The sequence below is a fragment of the Palaemon carinicauda genome, chromosome 41 (assembly GCF_036898095.1).
Source record: "Palaemon carinicauda isolate YSFRI2023 chromosome 41, ASM3689809v2, whole genome shotgun sequence".
Lineage (NCBI taxonomy): Eukaryota > Metazoa > Arthropoda > Malacostraca > Decapoda > Palaemonidae > Palaemon > Palaemon carinicauda.
The window spans coordinates 35,285,829-35,310,828 of record NC_090765.1 but is presented as its reverse complement, the minus strand read 5'-3'; the positions used below and the strand labels follow the sequence as shown (position 1 = coordinate 35,310,828).

The window sequence follows — 25,000 nt, the reverse complement described above, 5'->3', positions numbered from 1 at the left end:
TGAAATTGACATAACAATTTAAAAGATAAACAACCCCTTTATAAGGCAATCCCCTTTATTCCCAAGTTCAGTAAATGGCAGAAAATCCATTAGTTTAAAAAATAACTCCAAGGAAATGGCAGGTACCCAAAGAAAGATATATTCTCATTATAAAAAATATACAGTGTGGGTATATATATAAAACGATAATTAATTAAATTACTTGGAGTCATTTAAAACTCCGGATATAAGTAAATAAATCATAAAACAATAAAATCAAATTTACCACGATTGCTTTTGTATTTGCAATATAAAAGCATGTGTTTACATTTGGGCAAAAACAATATACTCGCATAAACACACATACATATATGTAAAATGTGTGTGTATGATGTTTGCGTACCTGTGTATATGTATTGGAAATTTTACGGCACTGGGATTTAACCCCCATGATTCAGCAGTTGAAGGGTGAACGTGGAAGTGTTTTTTTTTTCTCTCTCTTTGGAACCACCTCCTATTAGGGAAAATGGGTATGCACACACACTGTATATATTTATATAAAATATATATATATATATATATATATATATAGAGAGAGAGAGAGAGAGAGAGAGAGAGAGAGAGAGAGAGAGAGAGAGAGAGAGAGAGAGAGAGAGAGAGAGAGAGATCATTTAGTTACAATCTATTAGTGCTAACTTAAAGTTTCCATTATTGTAAGATGGATCTCATTGGTGAATACTACAATACAACCTCTATGAGTTCATGATAGGGGGTTTGAGATGACCATATATCTACCTCCATTGTAAACAACAGCCATTACCTGGTCCCCCAAAGGTCGTAGCTTGAGTAGGAAGTAGCTCAGACACCAATTTAATTTGATTGAGTGGTCTGTAGAGCACTGGAAAACGATGTAAAGATTTGTCCAGGATCCTGAACCCGTCCCTTGTGTAACCTTTTAGTCTTTGAAACAATCTATATACGATATAAATGCCACAAATTTATTAAATTATTTTTTTTGGCTTAATGTCCACATATCACAGAAAACCTGGTTTGAGTATAAATGAAATGATTAAAGACACGAAGAAAAAAAAATTCTCAATACATTTTATGTTCCATAAATAGTTGGAACATATTCTGTAGCATATAAAATGACAAGACACTACACCGACCGTTCATAAAATTCAATTTAATTTAATTTACGAGTTTTGGGTCATAAAATCAGGCGGAGGAGGAAGACACCGAGTACCGCATCCGTGGGGAAAATGAAGAAGGCTAATCCCTTAGGAGATAAATTCTAACTAAACTCGATCAAATAACCTTTGAAAAAATGGATATCCTGTGACTGAAAATATCCGGAAGGACTGCAATAGTCTCTTGTCATCAGTTATAATATTTTTAAAAAATGCACAAGAACAGTCAGACCGCAGTAACAACGATAAGACTAAAGAGTGTCCATAAGCGGCACCTTCTAAACGAGTCTGACAATGATCCTATTTCAACATGAGGCCTTTTGTGCTTCTCTCCTCAAAAGGAAGATTAGGAATTTGTAGTATGAGGAAGAAGTTCACCTTTTATCTGCCTTCAAAGAGGCCGCCTCTGCCATGTGAACTGAGCCAAATGATGGCAGAAGACTGATGATGAGCATGAGCAGATGTCCATTAAATCTCTCAAATATGCATAAATTATGTAAAAGCAATCTCATTGCAATTTCAATCGTTGCCAAGAGGATTCAGTGCAACATATATTAACATAGTAATAAATCATAAATTTATAAATTTCAAAATAAATTTAATCCAATTTCAAACACTGTAAACTGCAGCACGTGGTTCAGCTTGCTCTCCTAAGGCTTTCAGTGGTACCCTGCACGAGGCAGTACTCGGCAGAATAAATTTACACAGTACGAAACGGTTTGCCTTTCATTTGTACCGGGGAAAACACACTAACAATCCAATGAAAGTGACAGGAAAAGACCCTAAACTGTTAGTAAACAAATAAAAAACCAAACACCTATATTTTAACAGATGCTAAAAAATAATTGTAAAAATAATCACCAATGAGGAACTTTTTATACGAGCATGCAATTTACACAATACGAAATGGTTTGCCTTCCATTTGTACCGGAAAAAACAAACTTAACAGTCCAATGAAAGTGAAAGGAAAAGACCTTAAACTTGAAGAAAATAGATAAAAACCTAAGATTTTATATTTTAACAGAAGCTAAACACCAAAAAAATTGTAAAAACAATCATCTATGAAGAACTTATTACACGAACATGAATTATTTGACCAGCAGACGTGGAAAGAAAAAAAAAAAAGAGAAGAGCGCAAGTAAAAGTATCTTGTTTCTACTAAAAAGATTTGCTTGGTTCCTTTGTAGGTCTTCAACCATAACGGCCAAGGTACTTCTACTACTATTACTACAACGATTACAGAAGCCAGCTTGGGAAGATGAGGTGTTGATAGTATTGGTAGCTGCGTCCTTCGTTCTTTAGTTTTTTTTTTTTTTTTTTTTTTTTAGGTCACTCAACAGAGGAGCATCTCTATTAATATTATCATATTATATTATTATTATTATTATTATTATTATTATTATTATTATATTTTATTATAATATAATATATATTACATTTATATCTATATTTAAATTATATATATTATATTATACATTATATTATTAATAATTTCTTCATCATCATCATCATTATTATTATTATTATTATTATTATTATTATTATTATTATTATTTGCTAAGCTACAACCGTAGTTGGAAAAGCAGGATTCTATGAGTCCACGGGGAAATAAGGAAATGAATAGAATAGTGTGTCTGAGTGTACCCTCAAGCAAGACATCTCTAATAAAAGACAGTGGAATACTCTTTTTTTTTCTTTTCTTTTTTAAAGCATTTTCGTAATGTGACTATCTTTCTCTCAACTGCAACAAAGATATTGCAAGTAGACTCCAGCACACCATTCTATCATATTTCTCTTCCTCTTGTTTTTTTTTTTTTATATATGTGAAGGGTCTTATTCAATGTTACTGTTCTCGAAATATTTCATTTTGATTGTTTATTCTTCTTGTAATTTATCTATTTCTTCGTTTCCTTTTCTCAATGGTGTATTTTTCCCTGTTGGATCCCTCGGGCTTATAGCATCTTACTTTTCCAACTAGGGTTATAGCCTAGCTTGTAATAATAATATTAATAATAATAATAATAATAATAATAATAATAATAATAATAATAATAATTCAAAGTTAAATTTCACAATCCACGATTCCATAAGCATCAAAATTGCTTCTTAAGATCAACTGATATTTGGATAATAACGTCAAGCCTTAAATGAAAAAGGACCAATTATGACTGACCAATCAAACATTTTCCAACCCCCCCCCCCCACACGTCCATCGCCCTCAAGGCAGGTGACGATAACAGAGGCCCATAATGTATTCAAAATGGCCTTTCATAACGCCGACAGCCGTCATGAACCTGCAATTCAAGAGCAGCCTCAATAATAATGGTTTAATAATCCGTGCATATGAATAGCCATCATGAAAATTAAGCACAGAAATGAAATGATGCCAACCACCAATTTCCAAACACAGAACTCATATTGCCTCCAGTTATAAATAAGGGAATATCTGATAAAAAAAAAAAAAAAAAAAAAAAAACACAGGTATTTCATTAATTTCATAATATTTTAGGACAATAATCCAGCCTGGTAAGTTTGACGCTACAGGGACATAATAGATGAATTTAATGGCCGTCCATTTCAATGTGAAATCTAATTCACAATGTTATCTTCCGTTTTTATTTATCATTGAAATAAATCATCACAAAATTTATGAGGACTTTAGTATATAAAATTGTTTTGGATCATACTCCCATCCATGGATGAAGATTTTTTCTTTCTTTTTAAAGGAACGTTACCATCATTTGCTCTCTTGTAACCTTCGTGGTGGATTAAGGGTTTAAAGACCACTCATGAATGGCAGAGACAAGGGACAGCGACATTGCTCTCGCAAGCAGGACTATGCCCTACAGACAGACCATATATCATATGATCAGCGCCCTAGCCCCATCTCCACCCAAGCTAGGACCAAGGAGGGCCAGGTAATGGCTGCTGATGACTCAGCAGGCAAGACTTAAACGCTACCCCATCCTTAGCTCACAAGAATGGTAAGGTAGCAGACACTAAAGGAACAAGCGAGTTCGAGCGGGACTCGAATCACCGTCTGGCAATCACCATGCAGAGACGTTACCAATAAGGCTACATCTTAAGATAACTACTGAAATGCAAGATAAAATGCATGAAATGTCAACCCCATCTAGTTTCTGTGACTGATGGCTGATTACGTGAATTGGACATTTTGCTTGACCGTGACCTTGACATTCAAAAATTTAACAATTTCCAGCTTTTTACATCAACATCAATCCCTGCAAGTTTCATTACTCTACGAATAAAATTGAGCTCAGGAAGCTGTTCACTAAAAATAATAGTGTAATTTTCATTTTAAAATATTCGCCAAGAGATTAAATAATTGATGTAAAACTGCGAACAAAAATCTGTATACATCTTTGCTTGCCACTTAACATAAGCAAGGGTGTGTGAATATTCACATACATCTATGTAAGTGTATATTCATGTACATTGCTGTGACCATACAAGAAATAGTATACCTTCAGAATACAAGGTTGGTTTTGATCAACGCTGTAACCATCTACTTTAATTGTACATGTAAATTCCACTGGAGTACCAAAAGGCCGACTTTATTTACTTTCTCAAAAAATATATCTTTGGAGATGAACTTTAAAGGTTTAAAGGCCACTCATAAATGGCAGAGCCCAAGCCCCCTTTCCACCCAAGCTAGGACTAAGGAGGGCCAGACAATGGCTGCTGATGACTCAGCAGATAGACCCATAGGCTCCCCTAAACCACCCATCCTTAGCTCACAAGGATGGCAAGGTTGCAGTGACCTAAGAAACTAACGAGTTTGAGCGGGACTCGAACCCCAGCCAGTCTGGCGTTCACCAGTCAAGGACGTTACCACATCGGCCACCACAACCCTAAAACCACAAAAATAATAGACATATTAATTAAAAAACAAATGTCCTTTCGTACTTTTATATATTCAGATAGCCTTCCCAAAGTTATTTTAATACTAATAACAGAAGAGACTCTTTAGCTATGGTAAGCAACTCTTCTAAGAGAAGGACACTCAAACATCAAATCATTGTTCTCTAATCTAGGGTAGTGTCATAGCCTCTGTACCATGGTCTTCCACTGTGTTTTGGGTTAGAGTTCTCTTGCTTGAGGGTACACTTGGGCACACTATTCTATCTTATTTCTCTTCCTCTTGGTTTGTTAAAGTTTTTATAGTTTATATAGGAGATATTTATTTTAACCTTGTTGTTCTTGAAATATTTTATTTTTCTGTTACCTTTCCTCACTGAGCTATTTTCCCTGTTGGAGCCCTGGGCATATAGCATCCCGCTTTTCCAACTAGGGTTATAGCTTAGCAAGTAATAATAATAATAATAATAATAATAATAATAATAATAATAATAATAACAAAGTTCACAATTCTCTGTCAGCAGTTATTATACATTTTAAAATACACAACAATGTAATGTTATGCACACAGCATCTTTGCTGCAAAACACGATTTTTATGTGAAAATTTTCTCTATTGCTGTTAATGGTAAAATAACTATTCACTGAAGTACTAGTGGCAATGGATACAAAAAAAAAAAAAAAAAAAAAAAAAATACACACATGTTCATAACATAAACTATACATGTAACAAATAATCTGTTTTCTCGTACATTTACTAATCTTCTTTTCACCGTGGGCAAAAACTCGGTATACCTACCATTTTTATATATATTTCAAAACGCGTCTTATGACTACTTCGCAATACGGGCGATTTTTTTTTACCTTTCGCTCGTAACAAAACAAAAATAAAATAACGCTTAAATACGATATAATTATCTGCAGACACCCATTAACACAATACAAAGGGATTTTTTCTATCTTTCAATAAAGATGTTTAAGCAAACGTCAAGTCACTTCTGCTTATACGACGAAGTTATATAAAATTCACACAAACACAAAAATAGATTCGACACTAATATATAAATTCGACTGCGTTTGATGCAAGTATTAAAGAAGTTGGGTAGAGATCACACGTATCTAAAATGGTCAATCTCGAGCGAATAAGATCTTGTCTTTGCCACTGGAGAGAGAGAGCACAGTCCTTGCAACCTGCTTGCGACCACATGCATGTGGAGCGATAGAATTGCAGGCCACAAGCACCGACATCGCATTTCCTGTGGCTGACATGACGGCATAATTAGTTTCCTCTGTCTTCGAGATCTTACGTTGACTCTTAATTTGAATCTAATTGACAGGTGTCATAAGGGATGTGTTAGAACGACGTTTTAAGCTGATGCAGTTCATGAGGGTCATGTAAAAAGATATGATTCAAAACATAACGCCACTAACACCCAACATACAGAACCACACATACACACAGACACATACACATACTCGTGTATATATATATATATATATATATATATATATATATATATATATATATATATATATGACAAATATATGGTTCATCCACGAATCAGGAGTAGAAGAGAATACGGCAGTGACTTGTATAGTTTTTCTCTGGAGCCGTCCCTCTATCACGATAACATCTTAGTCTGTATGCATATATATATATATATATATATATATATATATATATATATACTGTATATACAATGGTACGTTCAAGAAAAAGAGTACTTGAGAGAGAGAGAGAGAGAGAGAGAGAGAGAGAGAGAGAGAGAGAGAGAGAGAGAGAGAGAGAGAGAATCCATAATAAAACTTATATTTACTCTAACAACAAATTCAATAAAATATAATCCGTGACACGTTTATCTATGACTACAATGAGTGCAATTACTTGGTAGTGCCCCCCCCCCCTTTCTAATAATAGCTTCATGTATTTCCAAAATATGCAAATCCTAGGACTTTAAACATAATTTTCTTTTGACACTGGTATTAATAAACACAATATTCAATCAAAGGAGGATTTGGCAAACAAAGTAATTTGAATAATCTGTTCACGTTATATGTATATGTACTCACTCTCTCTCTCTCTCTCTCTCTCTCTCTCGGTTGTGATGGCCGATGTGGTAACGTCGCTGACTGGTGATCACCAGACTTGAGGTTCGATTCCCGCTCAAACTCGTTAGTTCCTTTGGTCGCCGCAACCTCACCATCCTTGTGAGCTGATGATGGGGGTTTTGGGGGAGTCTATAGGTCTATCCACTGAGTCATCAGCAGCCATTGCCTGGCCCTCCTTGGTCCTAGCTTGGGGGGAGACGGGGCTTGGGTGCTAATTATATGTATATATGCTTAGTCTGTAGGGCATTTTCCTGCTTGATGTCACTGTCCCTTGCCTATGTCATTCATGAGCTGCCTTTAAAACTTTAAACCCTCATTGGTCCTACCTTGGGTGGAGAGGGGGTTTGGGCGCTGATCATATGCAAATATGGTCAACCTCTGGGGCATTGTCCTGCTTGATAGGGCAATGTCACTGTCCCTTGCCTCTGCCATTCATGAGCGGCATTTAAAGGCTTAAAAAACTTCTTTACCCAAGGGGTTAACTACTTCATTGTAATTGTTCAGCGGCTAATTTCCTCTTGGTAAGGGTACACTCGGGCAAGCTGTTCTGTCTTGTTTCTCTTCCTCTTGTTTCATGAAGTTTCTAGTTTATATGTGAAGGATTTAATTTAATGTTGTTACTGTTCTTGAAATATATTATTTCAATTGTTTATTCTTTTCTTGTAGTTCATCTATTTCCTTGTTTCCTTTCCTCACTGGGCTATTTTCCCTGCTGGAGCCCTTGGGCTTATACTATCTGCTTTTCCAACTAGGGTTATAGCTTAGCTTGTAATAAGAAGAAGAAGAAGAAGAAGAAGATGAAGAAGAAAAAAAATAATAATGATAATAATAATAATAGTAATAATAATAATAATAATAATAATAATAATAATAATAATAATAACAATTATAAAATAAAAGCGATAATAATAATAACAAAAGTAGTTATAAAAATTATAATAATAAATAATGATGTTATAATAATAATAATAATAAAAAAAAATAATAATAATGATGATGATGATGATGATGACAATAATAATCCACATCCGTGTATAAGTAAATTCACCCTTTTCAATGACACAGCAACCTTGATGTCACTGAAGTCGGAGAGATGCCAGCCAGTGTCTGCCTCACATCAAGAATATGCAGGATCTCACATGCCGTCTTTAATCTTACGTGGCGATGTCCTCTCACGCCCCGCTCTTGTGTATGACAAAAAGGCTCAGACCTTCGGTGCCAAGCACTAACAGAATTAGTGTCACATGACACTAAATGACGCTCGTCTGGAAACAGCGACGTATGCTCCACAGATAAGGGAGTTGCAAAGACGCGTGATCGTTCAAATTCATAGGCAGGGGTCAAGGTACCTCTAAGTCTAAGGGTTACGCAATATCAGATCTATTGTTGTTGTTGTTGTTGTTGTTATTATTACAAGCTAGGCTATAGTCCTAGTTGGAAAAGCAGGATGCTATAAGCCCAAAGGCTCCAACAGGGAAAAATATGTTATTTTTATAATAAAATACATTTTTGAATATACTTACCCGGTGATCATATAAGCTGCAGCTCTGCTGCCGACAGAAAAACTCTACGTTCAAAATCCGCCAGCGATCGCTATGCAGGTAGGGGGTGTACTTCAACAGCGCCATCTGTCGTGCAGGTACTCAGTACTCAATGTAAACGCAGAACTCAATTTTCTCCTGGGTCCACTGGGTCTCTATTGGGGAGGAAGGGAGGGTCCTTTAATATATAATCACCGGGTAAGTATATTCAAAAATTTATTTTATTATAAAAATAACATTTTTCAATATTAAACTTAGCCGGTGATTATATAAGCTGATTCACACCCAGGGGGGTGGGTAGAGACCAGCATAAATTGTTTACATTATTATGAGCTAAGGATTTTGTATTTCATTTTAGCAGTTATTCAAAATAACAAACATAAAATAAATAAGTACCTGGTAAGGAAGTCGACTTGAACAATTACTCTGCCTTTTTTAAGTACGTCTTCCTTACTGAGCCTCACGATCCTCTTAGGATGCTGAGCGACTCCTAGGAGCTGAAGTATCAAGGGTTGCAACCCATACTACAGGACCTCATCAAAACCTCTAATCTAGGCGCTTCTCAAGAAAAGAATTTGACCACCCGCCAAATCAACCAGGATGCGAAAGGCTTCTTAGCCTTCCGGACAACCCAAAAACAACAATAAAAAACATTTCAAGAGAAAGATTAAAAAAGGTTATGGAATTAGGGGAATGTAGTGGTTGAGCCCTCACCCACTACTGCACTCGCTGCTACGAATGGTCCCAGGGTGTAGCAGTTCTCGTAAAGAGACTGGACATCTTTAAGATAAAAAGACGCGAACACTGACTTGCTTCTCCAATAGGTTGCGTCCATTATACTCTGCAGAGATCTATTTTGTTTAAAGGCCACTGAAGTTGCGACAGCTCTAACTTCATGTGTCCTTACCTTCAGCAAAGCATGGTCTTCCTCATTCAGATGGGAATGAGCTTCTCGTATCAACAGTCTGATATAATAGGAAACTGCATTCTTTGACATAGGCAAAGAAGGTTTCTTAATAGAACACCATAAAGCTTCTGACTGTCCTCGTAAAGGTTTAGTTCGTTTTAAATAGAACTTAAGAGCTCTAACAGGGCATAAGACTCTTTCTAGTTCATTTCCAACCAAATTTGAAAGGCTTGGAATATCGAACGATTTCGGCCAAGGACGAGAAGGTAGCTCGTTTTTGGCTAGAAAACCAAGCTGTAAAGAACATGTAGCCGTTTCAGATAAAAATCCGATGTTCCTGCTGAAGGCGTGAATCTCACTGACTCTTTTAGCTGTTGCTAAGAAAACGAGGAAAAGAGTCTTTAAAGTGAGATCTTTAAAGGAGGCTGATTGTAGTGGCTCGAACCTTTCTGACATAAGGAATCTTAGTACCACGTCTAAATTCCAACCCGGTGTAGCCAAACGACGCTCCTTCGAGGTCTCAAAAGACTTAAGGAGGTCCTGTAGATCTTTGTTGTTAGAAAGATCTAAGCCTCTGTGACGGAAGACTGCTGCTAACATGCTTCTGTAACCTTTGATAGTGGGAGCTGAAAGAGATCTTTCCTTCCTCAGGTATAATAGGAAGTCAGCTATTTGGGTTACAGAGGTACTGGTCGAGGATACTGATACCGACTTGCACCAGTTTCGGAAGACTTCCCACTTCGACTGGTAGACTCTAAGAGTGGATGTCCTCCTTGCTCTAGCAATCGCCCTGGCTGCCTCCTTCGAAAAGCCTCTAGCTCTAGTGAGTCTTTCGATAGTCTGAAGGCAGTCAGACGAAGAGCGTGGAGGCCTGGGTGTACCTTCTTTACGTGTGGCTGACGTAGAAGGTCCACTCTTAGAGGAAGAGTTCTGGGAACGTCCACCAGCCATTGAAGTACCTCGGTGAACCATTCTCTCGCGGGCCAGAGGGGAGCAACTAACGTCAACCTTGTCCCTTCGTGAGAGGCGAACTTCTGCAGTACCTTGTTGACAATCTTGAACGGGGGGAATGCATAAAGGTCTAGATGGGACCAATCCAGTAGAAAGGCATCTATATGGACTGCTGCTGGGTCCGGGATTGGTGAGCAATATATTGGGAGCCTCTTGGTCATCGAGGTTGCAAAGAGATCTATGGTAGGCTGGCCCCATGTGGCCCATAGACTCTTGCACACATCCTTGTGTAGGATCCATTCTGGTTGGAATGATTTGACCCTTCCGACTGAGGCAATCCGCCATGACATTCATGTTGCCTTGAATGAACCTCGTTACTAGAGAAAGGTTTAGATCTCTTGACCAGGTGAGGAGGTCCCTTGCGGTCTCGTACAACGTCATAGAATGGGTCCCTCCTTGCTTGGAGATATACGCCAAGGCCGTGGTGTTGTCTGAGTTCACCTCCACCACCTTGCCTTGAAGGAGGGACTTGAAGCTTTTCAAGGCCAGATGAACTGCCAGTAGCTCCTTGCAGTTGATATGTAACGTTCTTTGATTCGAGTTCCAAGTTCCCGAGCATTCCCGACCGTCTAATGTCGCACCCCAGCCCGTGTCCGATGCGTCCGAGAAGAGAACGTGGTTGGGGGTCTGAACAGCCAGGGGCAGACCCTCTCTGAGGTTGATGTTGTCCTTCCACCAAGTCAGTGATGACTTCATCTTCTCGGAAATGGGGATCGAGACCGCTTCTAGCGTCTTGTCCTTCTTCCAGTAAACAGCTAGGTGAAATTGAAGGGGACGGAGGTGTAGTCTCCCTAACGAAATGAACTGTTCCAGGGATGAAAGCGTCCCTATCAGACTCATCCACTGTCTGACTGAACATCGTTCCTTCTTTAGCATGTTCTGGATGCATCCTTGGGCTTGACTTGTTCTGGGGGCCGACGGAAAAGCCCGAAAAGCTTGACTGTGAATCTCCATCCCTAAGTACACTATAGTTTGGGATGGGACCAGTTGGGACTTTTCCATATTGACCAGGAGACCCAATTCCTTGGTCAGATCTAGAGTCCACTTTAGATTCTCCAGACAGCGACGACTGGAAGAAGCTCTTAGAAGCCAGTCGTCCAAATAGAGGGAGGCTCTGATATCCGCTAAATGCAGGAATTTGGCAATATTCCTCATCAGCCTCGTAAAGACAAGAGGAGCTGTGCTTAGGCCAAAGCACAGGGCTTGAAATTGGTAGACAACCTTTTCGTAAACGAATCTCAGCAAAGGTTGGGATTCTGGGTGGATGGGGACGTGAAAGTAAGCGTCCCTTAGGTCTAAAGAGACCATCCAGTCTTCCTTCCTGACCGCTGCTAGAACGGACTTTGTGGTCTCCATGGCGAACGTCTGCTTTGTGACAAAGACATTCAGCGCACTGACGTCTAGCACCAGCCTCCACCCTCCTGTCTTCTTTACCACTAAGAAGAGACGGTTGTAGAAGCCCGGGGATTGATGGTCCCGGACTTTGACTACCGCTCCCTTTTCTAGTAAGAGAGACACCTCCTGCTTCAAAGCTAGTCTCTTGTCTTCCTCTCTGTACCTGGGAGAGAGATCGATGGGAGACGTTGCTAGAGGGGGTTTGCGTACAAACGGGATCTTGTACCCTTCTCTGAGCAACTTCACAGATTGTGCATCTGCGCCCCTTTTCTCCCAGGTCTGCCAGAAGTTCTTGAGTCTGGCTCCCACTGCTGTCTGAAGAAGGTGGCAGTCAGACTCTGCCCTTAAAGGACTTGGTACCTTTCTTCTTCCCACGTCTCCCTTCGGCACGAGCACCTCCTCTGCTGGAGGCTCTGCCACGAAAGGGCGGAATGAATCTGGACGCTGGAGTGTCCATCCTGGGTCTAGACAAGGTAGGCAAAGGGGTGGCTTTGCGGGCAGAGGACGCAACCAGGTCATGAGTGTCTTTTTGAATCAAGGAGGCAGCAATCTCCTTTATCAAGTCCTCTGGGAAAAGGCACTTTGAGAGAGGAGCAAACAGAAGTTCCGATCTCTGACACGGTGTTACTCCAGCTGACAGGAAAGAGCAAAGGTTTTCCCGTTTCTTGAGGACCCCGGAAACGAACGAAGCCGCAAGCTCACTGGATCCGTCACGTATGGCCTTGTCCATACAGGACATAATGAGCAAGGAAGCTTCCTTGTCAGAAGGGGAGATCTTCCTGCTCAAAGCTCCCAGACACCAGTCCAAAAAGTTAAAGACCTCGAAGGATCTAAACACTCCTTTCAACAGATGGTCTAAGTCTGAAGGAGACCAACAAATCTTAGAGCGTCTCATGGCCAGCCTGCGGGGAGAGTCTACAGAAAATTGAGTTCTGTGTTTACATTGAGTACTGAGTACCTGCACGACAGATGGCGCTGTTGAAGTACACCCCCTACCTGCATAGCGATCGCTGGCGGATTTTGAACGTAGAGTTTTTCTGTCGGGCAGCAGAGCTGCAGCTTATATAATCACCGGCTAAGTTTAATATTGAAAAAAGAGGGTTTAAAGGTTTAAAGGCCACTCATGAATGTCAAAAGCAAGGGACAGTGACATTGCCATAGAGACTGACCATATATACATATGATCAGTGGCCAAAGCCACTCTCCCCCCAAACTAGAACCAGGGAGGGCCAGGCAATGGCTGCTGATGACTCAGCAGATAGACCTACTCCCAAACCCCAATCCTTAGCTCCCAAGGATGGTGAGGTTACAGTGACCAAAGAAACTAACGAGTCTGAGCGGGACTCGAACCCCAGAGATCTCTTCGAATTACCCTTTATTCGTCTCTAAATAATTATCTAGCAGCGACCTTATCTGAAAGGAGACCTTTGAAAATACATTTGTATTGATTATTATTGCTCAAATATAACCAAGGATGTATAGCGTTTTTAAACTTATTCCAATTTGTCCTGCAAAGATCGTATTGTACAAAGGTTACATAACATCTAAAATAATTATGCATAATTTTTAATGATAAAACATAAAGAGTTCCTCAAATTCGGCTGTTATGAATATTAATCATTACTAAGGCATCTCCCTATTCAATAGAAATTAATCTAATGCAATATATCTGATCATTGACTATACCCTCGAACTTTGCAGTTTACTTGCATGCCTAAGAGACACCTCCCAGTCCGTCTGCTTTAGGCACCAATTTGGTCCCTGTATCCGTTGTGCTCATGAGAGGTCCTTCTACAAGGTAGCGTAGTAACAAAGGCTCCATCAACGAAGTTGGGAGGAGGTTATATTTTCGCCCCTGTTTGTCTTTTTTTTGTGAGCAACTTCCTGGCCACAATTTTACTCATAGAGTAGTGAAACTTTCAGGAATTAATTGTTATGTTGGGACGTAAGGTCAAGGTCGATCAAAAGGTGGACCGAATTAACCCTAACCTTAACCCCAAGTTCGCGCATGGTTGTCACGCAGAATTCAAATACGCCTACGGTCTAAATTGATTCTGGGAAAGGCAAGCTGGTTTCGAGAAAGAAGCTGCCGTGGCGGAGGTCTGCACTCTCAGATTGTTTTTCTAGTAATTAATCTGTAAAACCCAGACGGTGATTTTCCTACCTTTTGCAACACTTGAATGTTTCAAGAGGAAATTCGGTCTCCAGTACCTTTTTGTTGGTTTGGTTTGAAATTTCTTGAACAGATAAAAGCTTTTACATAATCATATTGTACTTATTTACTTATTTATCATAAAAGGCAGGGGGTTTTCCATTCTAGTTGCGACCACCTCCTTATACCAACTACAGGTGACAGGAAACAACTTAAAGAAACAGTAACACAGGATTCTAATGGAGCGTGTCCAGGATTAAAACCAAGGCATCCCTGCTTGATATTTAAGAGTGCTACGGAGATACACAAATGAGAGCTTGCATGCGCACACACAAACACATACATCTACATATATTGCTTGAGAGATAAGAGAGTGATGGTTGGAGGTATTTGGTAGAATTTTTTTAAATCTGAGACGTCAGTTGATTCATATATACATATGCAAAAAATATATTTATGAATATATGTATATATACATACATACATGCATATATGTATGAATATGCATGTGTGTATATATGCATATATATATATATATATATATATATATATATATATATATATATATATATATATATATATAATCTTTGTACACAAAGATATACCTTATAAGAAATAAATACTTTTAGCAGCAAATTTAATCTAGGACAATTACTCGAGCCTCAATAATCAGTAGTTAAAGACTTAATATGGTGTTTTAATCACTCAATATATAGTCAAGACAAAATCACATTCAATGCTTCAAAATGGGCAAATAAAACCGTGACCTAGATGGGAAATGAGAGAATCTTAGTTTGTATAATTATAAACAAAAGAGACAGGTGGTGAGAGATGGGGATAGAGCACCAAACATCAGACTTTCAAGTCAATTAGGAAATACTGATTTACTAACAATCTTTCAATCCGTCTCGCTTGTCTGAACGTCAAGTCTCCCTTGTAAAATAAATCACATAGTATCAACAATCAGAAATTATTGCTGGTTAATTAAAATTATTGCTGGGTAATTAAAAAAGACATTAAAACATTAATAAACTCGTCTCAACACACAACTGAGCCTTAACTAAAATCTAAAAACTGAAAACAATACTCGCGGACTAAGGGATTAAAATCTACGGGGACATTACACCAAATTAAACAAACCAAAATAAATATTCGATACTAATGGTCTGTTTCGTATCTTACTCTTTTCATTGGTAGTTTATATATCTTTTTTTTTTTATCATTGTAATAAAGCAACGATGAAACTTGACGTTATGAGAAAGACGAAAAGTAACACCAGCTATACTTTAGGTAAGGCTTAAATATGTACCCTCCACATTCTATGAATTACCCATTTAATAAAAGTATAGTAGCAGACATAAAACAGACCCAAATTATTATTATTATTATTATTATTATAATTATTATTATTATTATTAGTTATCCTAAAACCCTAGAATGAAAAGCAGTATGCTATAAGCCCAAGGGCTCCAACAGGGAAAGATAGCCCAGTGAGGAAAGACCATAAGGATATAAACTGTATGAGAAGTAATGAATAAAGAATATATCATATCTTGAGCTCAGTAACAACGTTAAAATAGATGTCATATAATTTACAAAAATAATAAAAAGACGTACGTAAGGCTGTTCAATACAAAAACATTCGCTGCAAGTTTGAATTTTTGAAGTTGCATTGATTAGAAAACGAAACGCCTGATTTTGAACTATCATTAATCTATAAAATTAGGCTTAGTTTATCGAATATTAAAAGAAAACATTTGAAAAATATACGGCGAAAACTCAAGAAAATGTGGATCATAATAACTAAAGAAATATAATAAACATCTTACTGAATATAGCAATCGGAGCCTTTGTCGTTCATTGCGAAAATGTAAAACAACGTTTTAGAAGGAAATAAGACACAACAACATAACCTAACCTAAGGTTCCCCATGTAACCTAACCTAGGATCCGTATCCTTACCAACTTCTTTACCGGAGGGGGGGGGGGGGGGGGGGGGCTGCGAACCCTCCTTACACAATCGTATTCATAGCTTACTCTGTCCCAACGAACTACATTCACCCATAGCAATAGAAAGTTTATCACACACGTAAACAGAAACAATAACTATAGTCAATTTTTTTAGTGAGATTAGCACCGACTCGCAAGGGCGTCTTTTTAGCTCGGAACAGTTTCCTGATCGCTGATTGGTTAGACAAGATAATTCTAACCAATCAGCGATCAGGAAACTTTTCCGAGCTAGAAGTGCAAATCTGCCTCACTAAAAAATGACTACTGATGACTTGGTACGTTTGCATAAATGTTTGACTCGTTTTAAATGAAATCTTAAATTATAACAAGGTCATCAACAAGAAACGTGAATAGGAAAGCCTCAGCTGGGTATCTTAGGAAAACTATAATTAATTGCCATGTATCAAAGAAAACGTAATCTTTGGAGGGCAGTCTTTCATTTTAATGTCCTTACTTTTGCTCCTGCCACGACAAAAAAGCAAAATTAAAAAAAGTTTTCATTAACGAAATGCGAGTCAAAATGGACATTTGTCACAGTCTGTGAACTGAGCAGAATTTCTTGATATTCAGGTAATTTTTAAAATATCCTATTTCCAGTTCTTCGTTACGATCTGGAACGAGATTTCCTCCCCATCAGCTAACGAAACTTCTAAATTTTCATAAACCCAGAAATTTTAACCAGCAGTAATAATGATATTCTGATGCAGTTATGATACATGCATATATGTATGTGTGGGTGTGTATGTATATAATATATATATATATATATATATATAATATATATATATATACACACACACACACACATATATATATATATATATATATACATATATATCGAGAGAGAGAGAGAGAGAGAGAGAGAGAGAGAGAGAGAATTGACATTTTATAAAACAAATTACATTAAATTTTCAACGTTTTTTTCCCAGAAGACAACATTAATCTTTACCGAAAGTTTTAAGGAAAAAATCGACATGAAAAATTGTGATGCCACATTAAATGAATTTATGATTATGTCTAACTGAATACCATCAGCAACAACCAGACAGAATATTCGTTAAATAGTTCCGGAAAAAAATATTCGTTGAAGAAAATATCTAGAGAAAATACAAACAAGTAATCGCGATTATGAAGTGAAAACTTGACAATAAAAATAAAATTTATCACCAAGAACATCACATACTTATGGCGCATGCTCGCTATTATATTTGTTATGATCGAGGCTTGTCCGCCAGTAATCTCACGAATAAGCCGATCCAGGAGATGGCGACATGACAGTCAACCTGTCACGTTGCTGGAGTAGCATCACCCACATCAACCCCCCCCCCCCCAAGGCTTACAGGGGGGGGGGGCTATCAAATGATTCTCTGTAACGTGAGAACAAGGCGAAACGTCAACAGAGCGAGCTCCATCTGACATCCCAAAGATTCTTATTTTTTTTTTCTTGGCACTCCGGTCTCGGCGTGATCTTGAGCGTGTGTGGAGGCTAAATGCCATTTAATTGCGAAATAGATTGTGAATTGGATTAGGTTCCTCGAAGTGCTAACAAAGATGGATGTTGATAATCAACTCGTCGTGTGAAAGTATAAATGAAGTCAAAAGGGATTATCACATCGATGATGGTGATAACTTTTAGCCCCCATTATCGTAAATATAGTACCGTATCATGCATGCACGCATGCACGCATGCACGCACGCACGCACGCACACACACACACATATATACATATATATATATATATATATATATACATTATATATACATGAATATATATGTATGTTTGCATATATACATTATATATATATATATATATATATATATATATATATAAATATATATATATATATATAAAATTAAATGTTCCTACCAATCTTGAAAAACATATATTAATTTTTAGTTTTAGAAGACACCATCCGCTGTTCTTTTTTCTGAGGAGGAAGAGAGAATGTCTAACGGAAGTTAAAATAAGATTACATTTTTGTGATTCATAGATTTTAATCAACCTTATAATACATTGAATACTTATATATATATATATATATATACATACATATATATATATATATATATATACTGGAGGTTAAGTATCACTTAGTATTACAATCGAGCACCACACAGCAATAATTTTGAAATGTAAACAAGCATCAAGTAAAATTTAATATATATGTATATACACACACACACACATATATATATATATATATGTATGTATATATATATGTATATATATATATATGTATGTATGTATGTATATATATATATGTGTATATATATATATATATATATACAGAGAGAGAGAGAGAGAGAGAGAGAGAGAGAGAGAGAATTATTTAATTTTGTTAACTTTACAATGAAGCCATAACTTTCAACACACGTATTTATTACAATGAATAATGAATGGCACATGTTCTAAAACTGAGATATTATACATGTTATAGTCACGTGCTGAAACCCAAGTTGTCTCTGCGGTTTGTCAAGGTCTTTACAAGATGGATACTCATTATAATCGTTTGAATGGCAATAAGGTGATTTTAATTGTTAATTACTTTATGTAGTTTATTAATTTCCTTGTTCCCTTTCCTCACTGGGATATTTTTTCCCTATTGGTGCTCCCGGGCTTATAGCATCCTGCTTTTTCAAATAGGGTTGTAGCTTAGCAAGTAATAATAATAATAATGATGATAATAATAATAATAATAATAATAATAATAATAATAATAATAATAATAATCATGATTTCAGTGCAATTACCGTAATGAAAATATGCATGACGTCAATATAATGTTTACCGTAAGAATGATCATTCTGATGTCAAAGTCATGACTGCCTTACGAATATTCATTTTTTTAGTGGCATCAGCAAAAGGAATAGAATCGTTTAGATGTCAGTGTATTTACAAGGTTAGAACGACCATGAAGATTTCAGGATAATCACTATCCTGGTAATGAAAGATGCAGATCATCATTACGATGAGAATGGTCATAAAATATCAGGGTAATAACTACCCTGAGTATACTCACGACGAAGACAATTTAATTACTAGCTTAAAATGCTCATGAAGATGTCAGCGTATTGACCACGAAGAGAGTAATCATACTGATGGCAGTGTAATCACCTAATCACCACCATGCCTCTAGGATTTATCAAAATCTATCACAGAATCATGGAACGTGAACACCTTAATCGAGAGGGAAATTCATATATCATAATTTTTTTGATTAATCACGACTGGTAGTCTATGAACAGGTCATAATATATATATATATATATATATATATGCTTTACTGTCAGAAGGATCACGGGACTTGGTATACGCAAAAGCCAGTAGGAAATAATAAAAAGCTTTAGTACCAAGCGCTTTCGTGCATTTTTAATACATTTCTTCAGGATACAATAAAAAGTGAGACATAGTTGAAGGACGTCAATAAGTAAAATAGGATAAAAAAAAAAACATTTAGAGCAATAGAGAAATGATAGCTGACTAGGTTTTTCTATCATTTCTCTATTGTTCAAAATATTTTTGTTTTTTATTTTTATCCTATTTTACTTATTGACGTCCTTCAACTATGTCTCACTTTTTATTGTACCCTGAAGAAGTGTATTAAAAATGCGCGAAAGCGCTTGGTACTAAAGCTTTTTATTATTTCCTACTGGCTTTTGCATATATATATATATATATATATATACATATACACATCTATATATTTAATGTATACATACATACATACATACATGCAAACACACACACACTCACACATATATATACATATAATTAAAATACACATCTAAAAACACTAGAAAATAAATCGAGTTAATAATAGAGAATAAATCACGTGTCCTTTGGTAAATAAATAGAAAAAAGCATGGCTAAGTAGACGAGATTTACCGCGAAACGCATTAAAAGACTCATAAATCATAAGCATTTAAAGATAATAAAGGAGAGTAAATCACGTGTCTTTTAGCAAATAAAAAACATGACTGAGTATAAAAGACTGAAGACAGAACATAAAAAAGACAAATAAATCAAGTATTTAAAGAGAATAAAGGAAATTAAATCACGTGTCCTTTAGGGAAAAAAAAAAAAGCACACACACACGACTGAGCAGACAATATTCAGGACGGATTGAACGCATTAAATAAATTAATGAATCATAAGAAATAAGAATATTAAAAAAAGATAATAAATCACCTTAAAAGAGATTAAAACTCAAAGTAAAACTGGAGTCTCCTTTTCATACCCGAGTGTCCATCATTCACTAATTCCTGAAGAATGGGAACGAATCATTTACGGAATTAAGAGTCGTGCTGCTTTGGAAGCTCAAGAGATTTAAAGTTTAATGTAGATGCAACTGCTTAAAAAATGGTATTTCAATGGATTAGTGATGTGGCAATTTGCTACCATTGAATGTTGATGTCTTTTGACAACTTCACTGTTCCGGGTATAATGTATATATTATATTTGCTTTCTAGCGCAATTAATACCATTAATTATTTTACAGCAATGTCTATACATTTTTGAGAGAGAGAGAGAGAGAGAGAGAGAGAGAGAGAGAGATTTTGAGGAGTTCAGTAAGGGCACCTATTTGCTATATATAACAAGTTCATCAGACATTATACATACATATATATATATATATATACATATATATATGTATATATATATATATATATATACATATATATATATGTATATATATATATATATATATATACATACATAAGTATATATACACACATAAGGATACCCTTTCTTAATGGAGATAACTGACTAGTACAGCCACCCATACTAGGTTGGTTTGCTGTGAGAGATCAGACGAAAATCTTCCACCATCACAAATCCGCACTGGCCAACATGGTGCGTGTGTATGTATGTGTGTGTGTATATATATATATATATATATATAAATAAAGATGAAGGGTTTGTGAAACGAAACAAGCCCTAGTTTTTTATATTATTAAAGGGAGGAAATTAACTCGACTTTCACAGAGTTGACCTGATTAACATCGGGAAGCAAAAATATTACATATATGAATGTTAAATAAATTAATAAAATAAAATATATATTAAATATAATGGATATAAATATATAAATTGAGGTAAAATTCTGTGATAAATGAAGATCTAAATTTTATAATATATAAAACCTGTTTCTTGAAGAAAAAAAAAAAAAAATTCCGAGTCTGGTAAAAGGTAAATAAAACTTTTCTTACCAAGACATAAATCTCTCTCTTTTCTAAGAACTTTACAGTCGCTAAAATATGTTTAAAAGAAAAGCAAAGAAAGAATGCACTGCCACCAAAACAAACTAAGGAGTAGCCTATCCCAAATGTCCTTCGACCTTGGGGTCCGATTATGCATCCTGCCTACCGGATAGTCATTGTTCAGCTCATATCCTTTGGCGAAATACAAAGCAAATGATTGCACGTGATGAACTAGCATCCTTAACCATGCTTCTCTCTCTCTCTCTCTCTCTATCTCTCTCTCTCTCTCTCTCTCTCTCTCTCTCTCTCTCCCTCTCTCTGTGGATAAACAAGTCCTTAAAACGAGTTTTCCTTTTTTGTTCAATGAGAAGCTCTCCAGGTGATGCTGGCCAGCTTAAAGCTCTCAATGTCAACGGGTTCAATACGTTTTGAACTTGAGCCCGGCTCAAACCAGGAAACTCAGAGTGAAATTATGAAACGAATAAAATCCAAACCGAGATGATATCAAATGTTTTATTTTTTTACAATTGCGCGAAAAAATATAGTGACCAACGGCATCTTAACCCAGAGTATAAGAACAGAGAGCTATATTGTTAATTACTTCTTTAATAGTTTCTTTATTTTCTTTCCTCACTGGGCTATTTTCCCTGTTGGAGCCCTTGGGCTTATAGCATCCTGCTTTTCCAACTAGGGTCGTAGCTTAGCAAGTAATAACAATAAGTAATAATAATATTATCATGTAATGTCACTTGAAGATCAAATATTTATTACAGGTACACATGAATGCAAGAGAAGGGAAAAAGAATAGAGCTTTTCAACATTTCATAAAAATCTTTTCAACATTTGATAAAACTGAAAGATAAAAAAGATCTTTCAGACATTTGATAAAACTGAAAGAAAGAAAAAAAAGAGCTTTTCAACATTTGCTAAAACAGAAGTTTATTAAAAACAATGAGTTCAGAGGCTATGACAATGCCTGGCCTAAATTACTTTGAATGCAATGACCAATGCAGTGAGAAACAAAGGCCTTTTCTGCCAAAGGCTGGAAAGATAAAGACCGGTAAAAATAAGTAAAATGATGAAATAAGCCCCTCCTTTATAGGTTCAATGTTAACAAGTCGAGGGGAAAAAGAAGAAAGAAGAGAATTCTAAAGCTTTTAGTACATAGAAACACAAATTCAGTGAGAAGTAAAATAAGATATAAGGAAAGATTTCGAAGCAAGTTATAATCTTTTAATCTATTTTTTTTTTAGTGGCTTATCAGACTTCTTTACGTAGTTAGGAAAAAAACATCGGACAGAAAGGTCATGTGGAAGCCATGCAGAGAGAGAGAGAGAGAGAGAGAGAGAGAGAGAGAGAGAGAGAGAGAGAGAGAGAGAGAGAGAGAGGAAAATTATATTTATATAATGAAAATGAAATAGCAAGGTACTGAAAATTAATGTGTACCTTGCCAGCTTCCAAAGCCTTAAAAAGAAGGAAGGTGAGATAAGTTATCAAGGGTTGAATGTGTGTGTGTGTGTGTGTGTGTGTGTGTACATATCTACCTAATATTTATCCTACATCACAAAATCATCTGTCATCGTGGCATCATCTCCTTAAAATAACATCCGATGCATTTTTTCTAAATCTACGAGTTGAGAGAGAGAGAGAGAGAGAGAGAGAGAGAGAGAGAGAGAGAGAGAGAGAGAGAGAGAGAGAGAGAGAGAGAGAGAGCATAAACAAGTGTTCCTTGTAGGTTTTCTCGAACTTACATTTCCTGAAGATGAAGCCTAAGACTGGACATCCACATGACATTTCATGGAAGCACACAAACACTAAAACACTTTTAGTAAGGGTTTTTTTTATGTTTGTCTGTCTTCACTAGGGACTAATCCTTAGGCCTCTTGCAGAGCTAAATCTAATCCTATTATAAACATTTCCTGAAGAAACGTTTATCATTTTTGTATTATATTTTTTTAGATATCGAAGAAGATTTTTTCAAAATACTTTTAAGAATTGTTCGATTGTTGATGAATTTATCTTTTTAATACAATCAGTTTTTTCTAAATTTCTTAAAAGGTTTATATCCAAATCAAAGATAACTTTGTTTTTACCTTAAAACAGAAAATGCATTAGTCAGGCGACTTACTCCATGTAGCTAAAATCTAGTAAAATAAAATAAATATCTAAATAGCCGCTAGTATATAAATACATGTATATTTTAACACACAATTATACATATACACACACATATATATATATATATATACACACACACATATATATATACATATATATAATATATACACACATACATACATATACCGACACACATGCATATATATATATATATATATATATTATATACATATATATATATACATATATATATGTATATATATACATACACATACAGCCTTTTATATATAACTTTTCATATCCTATTTATAGTACTGAATAAATCATTAACAACAATGTAGAAACATATATAAGGAATAGGGAATATTTTTGAGGTTACCAAATTTCTTTTTTACTAAGAGCATTAATGATTTTTTTTTTTTTTTATATCTAAACATCAGACCAGATACCAAAACAGCACGATTACTATCCCGTATAAGAATGTCTTGCGGGCAGTATACTGGGTAATCCTCGTGTGATAGACACATCCGCTCCAATTTCTCATGGCACGAGTTGTTTTCTTGGGATTAACGTGGCACAAATCCCAATAAGAGATGTATCAACGCACGGATTCGAGACGAAACTATAGAGCCAGTGGATGATTCACAGCCTCCAACGATTATGTGATGGAGCAGATCATTTGATAGATTTCTACTACTTTTAGTTTTTTTTTTCAAATTATAATAATTTTCTTTTGATTCACCTTTCGGCCTCTACATTTACAGGAGATATTTTATCTGTGAATAAACTCCCGCTAACCACAAAAACCCCAGACTCGCCAGAAGGAACTCATTGAGAATATAATATTTCAAATTTAAACAATAAAAGTCAATTATAGAATTTTATCGTATTTCATAATCCTTTCGATACACAATATGAAACACTAACGCATATTTCTCTTCGTCACTTGAAAAATAACCGATACATAATCACAGCTGACGATATTTCTCAAACGCGAACAAAAAATTCAGTTTTTAGAATTGCATTTAATGAAACCACCTCCTAATCTTGTGTAGTACCGTGAACAATATATGCAATCGCAGGCGTCTTTTATATCGCCCCATATCCACTCCTTCCATGCCAACTCGAAAGGAGGAGGGCCACTCCGATGGGAACACGCACTGATGGATAGACACACAGTGAGAGAAAGAGAAACAGAGGCAAAGAGAGGACGAGAGTTAGGTTAAGGGGGGTGAATGGGAGGGAAGAGGGAAAGGAGGGGGGGGGGGTCGTTATATGAGGCAGTAGGTAAGGCGAAAGAAGGGTTTCTTCCTACCCACACCGCAACCTTTCGCCTTGACTGCCCCTCCAAAGATTCTCCTCCTCATCCCATTCATCTTCCTTTTTCCAATGGACGATTTCTACTCCCCACAGTGAGGGAAATCCAATTCCATATCGAAGGAACGTCATGAAATTGTAAATCATATATAGACCAAAACATCAATGACAAAAAAGAAGAGCTATAATAA

The 25,000-nt window shown here is 36.3% G+C and overlaps 1 protein-coding gene across 4 annotated transcripts in view; it reads right to left on the bottom strand.

The window, feature by feature from the left end:
- The window catches only part of Lrrk (Leucine-rich repeat kinase), a 638,733-nt gene that overhangs the window by 118,738 nt on the left and 494,995 nt on the right, over positions 1 to 25,000 (bottom strand). The window contains exon 1 of one of the 4 annotated variants that reach the window (XM_068364494.1): positions 24,551 to 24,655. The exons of the other annotated variants lie outside the window; for them this stretch is intronic. The gene's annotated coding sequence lies outside the window, so the exon portion shown is untranslated. Of the gene's footprint in view, positions 1 to 24,550; positions 24,656 to 25,000 lie in introns of those variants that run through there. 4 annotated transcript variants of the gene reach the window in all.